This window comes from Ambystoma mexicanum, chromosome 1p, assembly GCF_040938575.1.
Source record: "Ambystoma mexicanum isolate Mex_15411 chromosome 1p, UKY_AmexF1_1, whole genome shotgun sequence".
Taxonomy (NCBI): Eukaryota; Metazoa; Chordata; class Amphibia; order Caudata; family Ambystomatidae; genus Ambystoma; species Ambystoma mexicanum.
The window spans coordinates 492,516,140-492,529,794 of NC_090921.1; positions in this window are offsets into that span (position 1 = coordinate 492,516,140).

Here is a 13,655-nt window from a genome sequence, read left to right on the forward strand (position 1 = left end):
ACTTCACATGTGTGGTTGTGCCTACGTGGGCGCCAAGAGGAAAACTTAAAAGACCCCTAAGACGCCAAACACCAAGTCTTTTCCGACAGCTGAATTTCATGATTTTTTTCAGACGGGCACACCATAAAGATATGTGCCTCGGGTGTCCAATCCACCAAGGAAAATTGGGAACCCCATGCATTTCCAAAAACAGGACACCCGTGGGCATCCGCAGAGGTCTGACTTGCGCAAATCGGCCCAGAATGTATTACCGAGAAATCCTGGCAAAATCCGAAATGTGGCAAAAAAAAACATTTTCCACACATTTCACTCAGCTCACCCACCGAAACACGCTGCCAACAACACATGGCCTATAGTGCTGCATTCCCACAGGTGTCCCGATGAAAACAGTACTTCACATGTGTGGGTGCACCTACCTGGGCACCAAGGGGAAAGCCTAAAAGACCCCTAACCCCAAGTCTGTTCCGACAGCTGAATTTCACGATTTTTCCAGACAGGCACACCATAAAGATATGGGCCTCGGGTGTCCAAGCCACCAAGGAAAACAGGGATCCCCATGCATTTCCGAAAAGAGCACACCCGTGGGAATCCGCAGAGGTCTGAATTGCGCATTCGGCCCAGAATGTATTACCCAGAAACCCCGGCAAAGTCAGAAATGTGGCAAAAAACCCCCATTTTCCGCACATTTCACTCGGCTCACCCACCGAAACACGCCGCCAACAACACAAGGCCTACCGTTCCGCGTTCCCACAGGTGTCCCGATGAAAGCGGTACTTCACACGTGTGGGTGCGCCTACCTGGGCGCCAAGGGGAAAAGCCTAAAAGACCCCTAACCCCAAGTCTTTTCCGACAACTGAATTTCACGATTTTTGCAGACGGGCACACCATAGAGATATGGGCCTCGGGTGTCCAATCCACCAAGGAAAACGGGGAACCCCATGCATTTCCAAAAAGAGGACACCCGTGGGAATCCGCAGAGGTATGACTTGTGCAAATCGGCCCAGACTGTATTACCCAGAAACCCCGGCAAAGTCCGAGATGTGGCAAACAAAACCCATTTTCCACACATTTCACTCGGCTCACCCACCGAAACACGCTGCCAACAACACATGGCCTACCGTCAAACGTTCTCACAGGTGTCCCAATGAAGAAAATACATCACATGTGTAGGTGCAACTACTTGGGTGCCAAGGGGAAAGCCTAAAAGACCCCAACCTCAAATGTTTTCCGACAGCTGAATTTCACGATTTTTGCAGATGGGCACACCATACAGATATGGGCCTCGGGTGTCCAAGCCACCAAGGAAAACAGGGAACCCCATGCATTTCCGAAAAGAGGACACCCATGGGAATCCGCAGAGGTCTAACTTGCGCAAATCGGTCCAGAATGTATTACCCAGAAACCCTGGCAATGTTCGAAATGTGGCAAAAAAAAAAATTTGCCGCACATTTTATTCGGCTCACCCACCGAAACACGCTGCCAACAACACATGGCCTAACGTCCCACGTTCTCACAGGTGTCCAATGAAAAAAATACCTCACATATGTGGCTGCACCTACCTGGGCGCCAAGGGGAAAGCCTAAAACAAGGTAACCTCAAGTCTTTCGGCACAGCATCATTTCAGGAATTCTGCTCATGCACACACCTTACAGATTTGGGCCTAGGTTGTCCAAGCCACCAAGGAAAACAGGGATCCCCATGCATTTCCGAAAAGAGCACACCCGTGGGAATCCGCAGAGGTCTGAATTACGCATTCGGCCCAGAATGTATTACCCAGAAACCCCAGCAAAGTCCGAAATGTGGCAAAAAAACCCCATTTTCCGCACATTTCACTCGGCTCACCCACCGAAACACGCCGCCAACAACACATGGCCTACCGTTCCGCCTTCCCACAGGTGTCCCGATGAAAGCGGTACTTCACACGTGTGGGTGCGCCTACCTGGGCGCCAAGGGGAAAGCCTAAAAGACCCCTAACCCCAAGTGTTTTCCGACAACTGAATTTCACGATTTTTCCAGACGGGCACACCATAAAGATATGGGCCTCGGGTGTCCAATCCACCAAGGAAAACGGGACCCCATGCATTTCCAAAAAGAGGACACCCGTGGGAATCCGCAGAGGTATGACTTGTGCAAATCGGCCCGGAATGTATTACCCAGAAACCCCGGCAAATTCCAAGATGTGGCAAAAAAAAAACATTTTCCACACATTTCACTCGGCTCACCCACCGAAACACGCTGCCAACAACACATGGCCTACCCTCCCACGTTCTCACAGGTGTCCAATGAAACAAATACCTCACATGTGTGGCTGCACCTACCTGGGCGCCAAGGGGAAAGCCTAAAACAAGGTAACCCCAAGTCTTTCGGCACTGCATCATTTCAGGAATTCTGCTCATGCACACACCTTACAGATTTGGGCCTAGGTTGTCCAAGCCACCAAGGAAAACAGGGATCCCCATGCATTTCCGAAAAGAGCACACCCGTGGGAATCCGCAGAGGTCGCATTCGGCCCAGAATGTATTACCCAGAAACCCCAGAAATGTCTGAAATGTGGCAAAAAAAAAACATTTTCCGCACATTTCACTCGGTTCACCCACCGAAACACGCCGCCAACAACACATGGCCTACCGTTCCGCGTTCCCACAGGTGTCCCGATGAAAGCCGCACTTCACACGTGTGGGTGCGCCTACCTGGGCGCCAAGAGGAAAAGCCTAAAAGACCCCTAACCCCAAGTCTTTTCCGACAACTGAATTTCACGATTTTTCCAGACAGGCACACCATAAAGACATGGGCCTCGGGTGACCAATCCACCAAGGAAAATGGGGAACCCCATGCATTTCCAAACAGAGGACACCCGTGAGAATCCTCAGAGGTATGACTTGCGCAAATCAGCCTAGAATTCATTACCTAGAAACGCCGGCAAAGTTCGAAATGTGGCAAAAAAAACACATTTTCCACACATTTCACTTGGCTCACCCACCGAAACACGCCACCAACAACATATGGCCTACCGTCCTGTGTTCCCACAGGTGTCCCAATGAAACCAGTACCTCACATGTGTGTGTGCACCTACCTGGGCGCCAAGGGGAAAGCCTGAAACACAGGTAACCTCAAGTCTTTCGGCACAGCATCATTTTGCCGGAAAAGTTCGAAATGTGGCAGAAAAAACACATTTTCCACAAATTTCACTCTGCTCACACACCGAAACATGCTGCCAACAACACATGGCCTACCATCCCACGTTCTCACAGGTGTCCCAATGAAAAAAATACCTCACATGTGTAGGTGCACCTACTTGGGTGCCAAGGGGAAAGCCTAAAAGACCCCAACCCCAAATGTTTTCCGACAGCTGAATTTCACGATTTTTGCAGACGGGCACACCATAGAGATATGGGCCTCGGGTGTCAAATCCACCAAGGAAAACGGGGAACCCCATGCATTTCCAAAAAGAGGACACCCGTGGGAATCGGCAGAGGTATGACTTGTGCAAATCGGCTCAGAATGTATTACCCAGAAACCCCGGCAAAGTCCAAGATGTGGCAAAAAAACCCCATTTTCCACTCATTAAACTCGGCTCACCCACCGAAACAGGCTGCCAACAACACATGGCCTACCGTCAAACGTTCTCACAGGTGTCCCAATGAAAAAAATATGTCACATGTGTAGGTGCACCAACTTGGGTGCCAAGGGGAAAGCCTAAAAGACCCCAACCCCAAATGTTTTCCGACAGCTGAATTTCACGATTTTTAGAGATGGGCACACCATACAGATATGGGCCTCGGGTGTCCAAGCCACCAAGGAAAACAGGGAACCCCATGCATTTCCGAAAAGAGGACACCCATGGGAATCGGCAGAGGTCTAACTTGCGCAAATCGGTCCAGAATGTATTACCCAGAAACCCTGGCAAAGTTCGAAATGTGGCAAAAAAAAAAATTGCCGCACATTTCACCCGGCTCACCCACGAAACACGCTTCCAAAAACACATGGCCTAACGTCCCACGTTCTCACAGGTGGCCAATGAAAAAAATACCTCACATGTGTGGCTGCATCTACCTGGGCGCCAAGGGGAAAGCCTAAAACAAGGTAACCTCAAGTCTTTCGGCACAGCATCATTTCAGGAATTCTGCTCATGCATACACCTTACAGATTTGGGCCTAGGTTGTCCAAGCCACCAAGGAAAACAGGGATCCCCATGCATTTCCGAAAAGAGCACACCCGTGGGAATCCGCAGAGGTCTGAATTGCGCATTCGGCCCAGAATGTATTACCCAGAAACTCCGGGAAAATCCGAAATGTGGCAAAAAAAACCCATTTTCCGCACATTTCACTCGGCTCACCCACCGAAACACGCCTCCAACAACACATGGCCTACCATTCCGCCTTCCCACAGGTGTCCCGATGAAAGCGGTACTTCACACGTGTGGGTGCGCCTACCTGGGCGCCAAGGGGAAAGCCTAAAAGACCCCTAACCCCAAGTGTTTTCCGACAACTGAATTTCACAATTTTTCCAGACGGGCAGACCATAAAGATATAGGCCTCGGGTGTCCAATCCACCAAGGGAAACGGGGAACCCCATGCATTTCCAAAAAGAGGACACCCGTGGGAATCCACAGAGGTATGACTTGTGCAAATCGGCCTGGAATGTATTACCCAGAAACCCCGGCAAAGTCCAAGATGTGACAAAAAAAACCCATTTTCCACACATTTCACTCGGCTCACCCACCGAAACACGCTGCCAACAACACATGGCCTACCATCCCACGTTCTCACAGGTGTCCCAATGAAAAAAATACCTCACATGTGTTGGTGCACCTATTTGGGTGCCAAGGGGAAAGCCTAAAAGACCCCAACCCCAAATGTTTTCCGACACTTGAATTTAACGATTTTTGCAGATGGGCACACCATAAAGATATGGGCCTCGGGTGTCCAATCCACCAAGGAAAACGGGACCCCATGCATTTCCAAAAAGAGGACACCCGTGAGAATCCTCAGAGGTATGACTTGTGCAAATCGGCCCAGAATGTATTACCCAGAAACCCCGGCAAAGTCCAAGATGTGGCAAAAAAAACCCATTTTCCACACATTTCACTCGGCTCACCCACCGAAACACGCTGCCAACAACACATGGCCTACCACCCCACGTTCTCACAGGTGTCCCAATGAAAAAAATACCTCACATGTGTAGGTGCACCTACTTGGGACCCCAACCCCAAATGTTTTCTGACAGCTGAATTTCACGATTTTTCCAGACAGGCACACCATAAAGATATAGGCCTCGGGTGTCCAATCCACCAAGGAAAATGGGGAACCCCATGCATTTCCAAAAAGAGGACACCCATGGGAATCCGCAGAGTTCTGACTTGCGCAAATCAGCCTAGAATTCATTACCTAGAAACGCCCGCAAAGTTCGAAATGTGGCAAAAAAAACACATTTTCCACACATTTCACTTGGCTCACCCACCGAAACACGCCACCAACAACATATGGCCTACCGTCCTGTGTTCCCACAGGTGTCCCAATGAAACGAGTACCTCACATGTGTGGGTGCACCTACCTGGGCGCCAAGGGGAAAGCCTAAAACACAGGTAACCTCAAGTCTTTCAGCACAGCATCATTTTGCCGGCAAAGTTTGAAATGTGGCAGAAAAAACACATTTTCCACAAATTTCACTCTGCTCACACACCGAAACACGCTGCCAACAACACATGGCCTACCATCCCACGTTCTCACAGGTGTCCAAATGAAAAAAATACCTCACATGTGTAGGTGCACCTACTTGGGTGCCAAGGGGAAAGCCTAAAAGACCCCAACCCCAAATGTTTTCCGACAGCTGAATTTCAGGATTTTTGCAGACGGGCACACCATAGAGATATGGGCCTCGGGTGTCCAATCCACCAAGGAAAACGGGGAACCCCATGCATTTCCAAAAAGAGGACACCCGTGGGAATCCGCAGAGGTATGACTTGTGCAAATCGGCTCAGAATGTATTACCGAGAAACCCCGGCAAAGTCCAAGATGTGGCAAAAAAAAAACATTTTCCACACATTAAACTCGGCTCACCCACCGAAACAGGCTGCCAACAACACATGGCCTACCGTCAAACGTTCTCACAGGTGTCCCAATGAAAAAAATACGTCACATGTGTAGGTGCACCAACTTGGGTGCCAAGGGGAAAGCCTAAAAGACCCCAACCCCAAATGTTTTCCGACAGCTGAATTTCACGATTTTTAGAGATGGGCACACCATACAGATATGGGCCTCGGGTGTCCAAGCCACCAAGGAAAACAGGGAACCCCATGCATTTCCGAAAAGAGGACACCCATGGGAATCGGCAGAGGTCTAACTTGCGCAAATCGGTCCAGAATGTATTACCCAGAAACCCTGGCAAAGTTCGAAATGTGGCAAAAAAAAAAAATTGCCGCACATTTCACCCGGCTCACCCACGAAACACGCTTCCAAAAACACATGGCCTAACGTCCCACGTTCTCACAGGTGGCCAATGAAAATAATACCTCACATGTGTGGCTGCATCTACCTGGGCGCCAAGGGGAAAGCCTAAAACAAGGTAACCTCAAGTCTTTCGGCACAGCATCATTTCAGGAATTCTGCTCATGCACACACCTTACAGATTTGGGCTTAGGTTGTCCAAGCCACCAAGGAAAACAGGGATCCCCATGCATTTCCGAAAAGAGCACACCCGTGGGAATCTGCAGAGGTCTGAATTGCGCATTCGGCCCAGAATGTATTACCCAGAAACTCCGGGAAAATCCGAAATGTGGCAAAAAAAAAACATTTTCCGCACATTTCACTCGGCTCACCCACCGAAACACGCCTCCAACAACACATGGCCTACCGTTCCGCCTTCCCACAGGTGTCCCGATGAAAGCGGTACTTCACACGTGTGGGTGCGCCTACCTGGGCGCCAAGGGGAAAGCCTAAAAGACCCCTAACCCCAAGTGTTTTCCGACAACTGAATTTCACAATTTTTCCAGACGGGCAGACCATAAAGATATGGGCCTCGGGTGTCCAATCCACCAAGGAAAACGGGGAACCCCATGCATTTCCAAAAAGAGGACACCCGTGGGAATCAGCAGAGGTATGACTTGTGCAAATCGGCCCAGAATGTATTACCCAGAAACCCCGGCAAAGTCCAAGATGTGGCAAAAAAAACCCATTTTCCACACATTTCACTCGTCTCACCCACCGAAACAGGCTGCCAACAACACATGGCCTACCGTCCCACGTTTTCACAGGTGTCTCAATGAAAAAAATAGGTCACATGTGTAGGTGCACCTACTTGGGTGCCAAGGGGAAAGCCTAAAAGACCCCAACCCCAAATGTTTTCCGACAGCTGAATTTCATGATTTTTGCAGATGGGCACACCATAAAGGTATGGGCCTCGGGTGTCCAAGCCACCAAGGAAAACAGGGAACCCCATGCAATTCCGAAAAGAGGACACCCATGGGAATCCGCAGAGGTCTAACTTGCGCAAATCGGTCCAGAATGTATTACCCAGAAACCCTGACAAAGTTTGAAATGTTGCAACAAAAATAAATTTGCCGCACATTTCACTCGGCTCACCCACCGAAAACACGCTGCCAACAACACAATGCCTACCCTCCCACGTTCTCACAGGTGTCCAATGAAAAAAATACCTCACATGTGTGGCTGCACCTACCTGGGCGCCAAGGGGAAAGCCTAAAACAAGGTAACCCCAAGTCTTTCGGCACAGCATCATTTCAGGAATTCTGCTCATGCACACACCTTACAGATTTGGGCCTAGGTTGTCCAAGCCACCAAGGAAAACAGGGATCCCCATGCATTTCCGAAAAGAGCACACCCGTGGGAATCCGCAGAGGTCTGAATTGCGCATTCGGCCCAGAATGTATTACCCAGAAACTCCGGGAAAATCCGAAATGTGGCAAAAAAACCCCATTTTCCGCACATTTCACTCGGCTCACCCACCGAAACACGCCTCCAACAACACATGGCCTACCGTTCCGCCTTCCCACAGGTGTCTCGATGAAAGCGGTACTTCACACGTGTGGGTGCGCCTACCTGGGCGCCAAGGGGAAAGCCTAAAAGACCCCTAACCCCAAGTGTTTTCCGACAACTGAATTTCACAATTTTTCCAGACGGGCAGACCATAAAGATATAGGCCTCGGGTGTCCAATCCACCAAGGAAAACGGGGAACCCCATGCATTTCCAAAAAGAGGACACCCGTGGGAATCCACAGAGGTATGACTTGTGCAAATCGGCCTGGAATGTATTACCCAGAAACCCCGGCAAAGTCCAAGATGTGACAAAAAAACCCCATTTTCCACACATTTCACTCGGCTCACCCACCGAAACACGCTGCCAACAACACATGGCCTACCATCCCACGTTCTCACAGGTGTCCCAATGAAAAAAATACCTCACATGTGTTGGTGCACCTACTTGGGTGCCAAGGGGAAAGCCTAAAAGACCCCAACCCCAAATGTTTTCCGACACTTGAATTTAACGATTTTTGCAGATGGGCACACCATAAAGATATGGGCCTCGGGTGTCCAATCCACCAAGGAAAACGGGACCCCATGCATTTCCAAAAAGAGGACACCCGTGAGAATCCTCAGAGGTATGACTTGTGCAAATCGGCCCAGAATGTATTACCCAGAAACCCCGGCAAAGTCCAAGATGTGGCAATAAAAACCCATTTTCCACACATTTCACTCGGCTCACCCACCGAAACACGCTGCCAACAACACATGGCCTACCACCCCACGTTCTCACAGGTGTCCCAATGAAAAAAATACCTCACATGTGTAGGTGCACCTACTTGGGACCCCAACCCCAAATGTTTTCTGACAGCTGAATTTCACGATTTTTCCAGACAGGCACACCATAAAGATATAGGCCTCGGGTGTCCAATCCACCAAGGAAAATGGGGAACCCCATGCATTTCCAAAAAGAGGACACCCATGGGAATCCGCAGAGTTCTGACTTGCGCAAATCAGCCTAGAATTAATTACCTAGAAACGCCGGCAAAGTTCGAAATGTGGCAAAAAACCCACATTTTCCACACATTTCACTTGGCTCACCCACCGAAACACGCCACCAACAACATATGGCCTACAGTCCTGTGTTCCCACAGGTGTCCCAATGAAACCAGTACCTCACATGTGTGGGTGCACCTACCTGGGCGCCAAGGGGAAAGCCTAAAACACAGGTAACCTCAAGTCTTTCGGCACAGCATCATTTTGCCGGCAAAGTTTGAAATGTGGCAGAAAAAACACATTTTCCACAAATTTCACTCTGCTCACACACCGAAACACGCTGCCAACAACACATGGCCTACCATCCCACGTTCTCACAGGTGTCCAAATGAAAAAAATACCTCACATGTGTAGGTGCACCTACTTGGGTGCCAAGGGGAAAGCCTAAAAGACCCCAACCCCAAATGTTTTCCGACAGCTGAATTTCACGATTTTTGCAGACGGGCACACCATAGAGATATGGGCCTCGGGTGTCCAATCCACCAAGGAAAACGGGGAACCCCATGCATTTCCAAAAAGAGGACACCCGTGGGAATCCGCAGAGGTATGACTTGTGCAAATCGGCTCAGAATGTATTACCCAGAAACCCTGGCAAAGTCCAAGATGTGGCAAAAAAAAACCATTTTCCACACATTAAACTCGGCTCACCCACCGAAACAGGCTGCCAACAACACATGGCCTACCGTCAAACGTTCTCACAGGTGTCCCAATGAAAAAAATACGTCACATGTGTAGGTGCACCAACTTGGGTGCCAAGGGGAAAGCCTAAAAGACCCCAACCCCAAATGTTTTCCGACAGCTGAATTTCACGATTTTTAGAGATGGGCACACCATACAGATATGGGCCTCGGGTGTCCAAGCCACCAAGGAAAACAGGGAACCCCATGCATTTCCGAAAAGAGGACACCCATGGGAATCGGCAGAGGTCTAACTTGCGCAAATCGGTCCAGAATGTATTACCCAGAAATCCTGGCAAATTTCGAAATGTGGCAACAAAAAAAAATTGCCGCACATTTCACCCGGCTCACCCACGAAACACGCTTCCAAAAACACATGGCCTAACGTCCCACGTTCTCACAGGTGGCCAATGAAAAAAATACCTCACATGTGTGGCTGCATCTACCTGGGCGCAAAGGGGAAAGCCTAAAACAAGGTAACCTCAAGTCTTTCGGCACAGCATCATTTCAGGAATTCTGCTCATGCACACACCTTACAGATTTGGGCCTAGGTTGTCCAAGCCACCAAGGAAAACAGGGATCCCCATGCATTTCCGAAAAGAGCACACCCGTGGGAATCTGCAGAGGTCTGAATTGCGCATTCGGCCCAGAATGTATTACCCAGAAACTCCGGGAAAATCCGAAATGTGGCAAAAAAAAAACATTTTCCGCACATTTCACTCGGCTCACCCACCGAAACACGCCTCCAACAACACATGGCCTACCGTTCCGCCTTCCCACAGGTGTCCCGATGAAAGTGGTACTTCACACGTGTGGGTGCGCCTACCTGGGCGCCAAGGGGAAAGCCTAAAAGACCCCTAACCCCAAGTGTTTTCCGACAACTGAATTTCACAATTTTTCCAGACGGGCAGACCATAAAGATATGGGCCTCGGGTGTCCAATCCACCAAGGAAAACGGGGAACCCCATGCATTTCCAAAAAGAGGACACCCGTGGGAATCCACAGAGGTATGACTTGTGCAAATCGGCCTGGAATGTATTACCCAGAAACCCCGGCAAAGTCCAAGATGTGACAAAAAAAAACCATTTTCCACACATTTCACTCGGCTCACCCACCGAAACACGCTGCCAACAACACATGGCCTACCATCCCACGTTCTCACAGGTGTCCCAATGAAAAAAATACCTCACATGTGTTGGTGCACCTACTTGGGTGCCAAGGGGAAAGCCTAAAAGACCCCAACCCCAAATGTTTTCCGACACTTGAATTTAACGATTTTTGCAGATGGGCACACCATAAAGATATGGGCCTCGGGTGTCCAAGCCACCAAGGAAAACAGGGAACCCCATGCATTTCCGAAAAGAGGACACCCATGGGAATCCGCAGAGGTCTAACTTGCCCAAATCGGTCCAGAATGTATTACCCAGAAACCCTGGCAAAGTTCGAAATGTGGCAAAAAAAAAAATTGCCGCACATTTCACCCGGCTCACCCACGAAACACGCTTCCAAAAACACATGGCCTAACGTCCCACGTTCTCACAGGTGGCCAATGAAAAAAATACCTCACATGTGTGGCTGCACCTACCTGGGCGCCAAGGGGAAAGCCTAAAACAAGGTAACCTCAAGTCTTTTGGCACAGCATCATTTCAGGAATTCTGCTCATGCACACACCTTACAGATTTGGGCCTAGGTTGTCCAAGCCACCAAGGAAAACAGGGATCCCCATGCATTTCCGAAAAGAGCACACCCGTGGGAATCCGCAGAGGTCTGAATTGCGCATTCGGCCCAGAATGTATTACCCAGAAACTCCGGGAAAATCCGAAATGTGGCAAAAAACCCCATTTTCCGCACATTTCACTCGGCTCACCCACCGAAACACGCCTCCAACAACACATGGCCTACCGTTCCGCCTTCCCACAGGTGTCCCGATGAAAGCAGCACTTCACACGTGTGGGTGCGCCTACGTGGGCGCCAAGGGGAAAAGCCTAAAAGACCCCTAACCCCAAGTCTTTTCCGACAACTGAATTTCACGATTTTTCCAGACGGGCACACCATAAAGATATGGGCCTCGGGTGTCCAATCCACCAAGAAAAACGGGGAACTCCATGCATTTCCAAAAAGAGGACACCCGTGGGAATCAGCAGAGGTATGACTTGTGCAAATCGGCCCAGAATGTATTACCCAGAAACCCCGGCAAAGTCCAAGATGTGGCAAAAAAACCCCATTTTCCACACATTTCACTCGTCTCACCCACCGAAACATGCTGCCAACAACACATGGCCTACCGTCCCACGTTCTCACAGGTGTCTCAATGAAAAAAATAGGTCACATGTGTAGGTGCCCTACTTGGGTGCCAAGGGGAAAGCCTAAAAGACCCCAACCCCAAATGTTTTCCGACAGCTGAATTTCATGATTTTTGCAGATGGGCACACCATACAGGTATGGGCCTCGGGTGTCCAAGCCACCAAGGAAAACAGGGAACCCCATGCAATTCCGAAAAGAGGACACCCATGGGAATCCGCAGAGTTCTGACTTGCACAAATCGGCCTAGAATTCATTAGCTAGAAACGCCGGCAAAGTTAGAAATGTGGCAAAAAAAACACATTTTCCACATATTTCACTTGGCTCACCCACCGAAACACGCCACCAACAACATATGGGCTACCGTCCTGTGTTTCCACAGGTGTCCCAATGAAACCAGTACCTCACATGTGTGGGTGCACCTACCTGGGCGCCAAGGGGAAAGCCTAAAACACAGGTAACCTCAAGTCTTTCGGCACAGCATCATTTCGCCGGCAAAGTTCGAAATGTGGCAAAAAAAACACATTTTCCACAAATTTCACTCGGCTCACACACCGAAACACGCTGCCAACAACACATGGCCTACCGTCCCACGTTCTCACAGGTGTCCCAATGAAAAAAATACCTCACATGTGTAGGTGCACCTACTTGGGTGCCAAGGGGAAAGCCTAAAAGACCCCAACCCCAAATGTTTTCCGACAGCTAAATTTCACGATTTTTGCAGATGGGCACACCATACAGATTTGGGCCTAGGGTGTCCAAATCACCGAGGAAAACAGGGAACCTCATGCATTTCTGAAAAGATGACACCTGTGGGAATCCGCAGAGGTCTGACTTGCGCATTCGGCCCAGAATGTATTACGCAGAAACCCTGGCAAAATCCAAAATGTTGTGAAAAAAAACAATTTTCTGCACATTTCACTCGGCTCACCCACGAAACACACCGCCAACAACACATGGCCAAACGTCCCACGTTCTCACAGGTGTCCCGATGAAAGCGGTACTTCACATGTGTGGGTGCGCCTACGTGGGCGCCAAGGGGAAAACTTAAAAGACCCCTAAGACGCCTAACACCAAGTCTTTTCCGACAGCTGAATTTCATGATTTTTCCAGACAGGCACACCATAAAGATATGGGCCTCGGGTGTCCAAGCCACCAAGGAAAACAGGGAACCCCATGCATTTCCAAAAAGAGGACACCCGTGGGAATCCGTAGAGGTCTAACTTGCGCAAAACGGTCCAGAATGTATTACCCAGAAACCCTGGCAAAGTTCGAAATGTGGCAAAAAAAAAAAATTGCCGCACATTTCACCCGGCTCACCCACCGAAACACGCCGCCAACAACACATGGCCTACCGTTCCGCGTTCCCAGAGGTGTCCCGATGAAAGCAGCACTTCACACGTGTGGGTGCGCCTATCTGGGCGCCATGGGGAAAAGCCTAAAAGACCCCTAACCCCAAGTCTTTTCCGACAACTGAATTTCACGATTTTTCCAGACGGGCACACCATAAAGATATGGGCCTCGGGTGTCCAATCCACCAAGGAAAACGGGGAACCCCATGCATTTCCAAAAAGAGGACACCCGTGGGAATCCGCAGAGGTATGACTTGTGCAAATCGGCCCAGACTGTATTACCCAGAAAC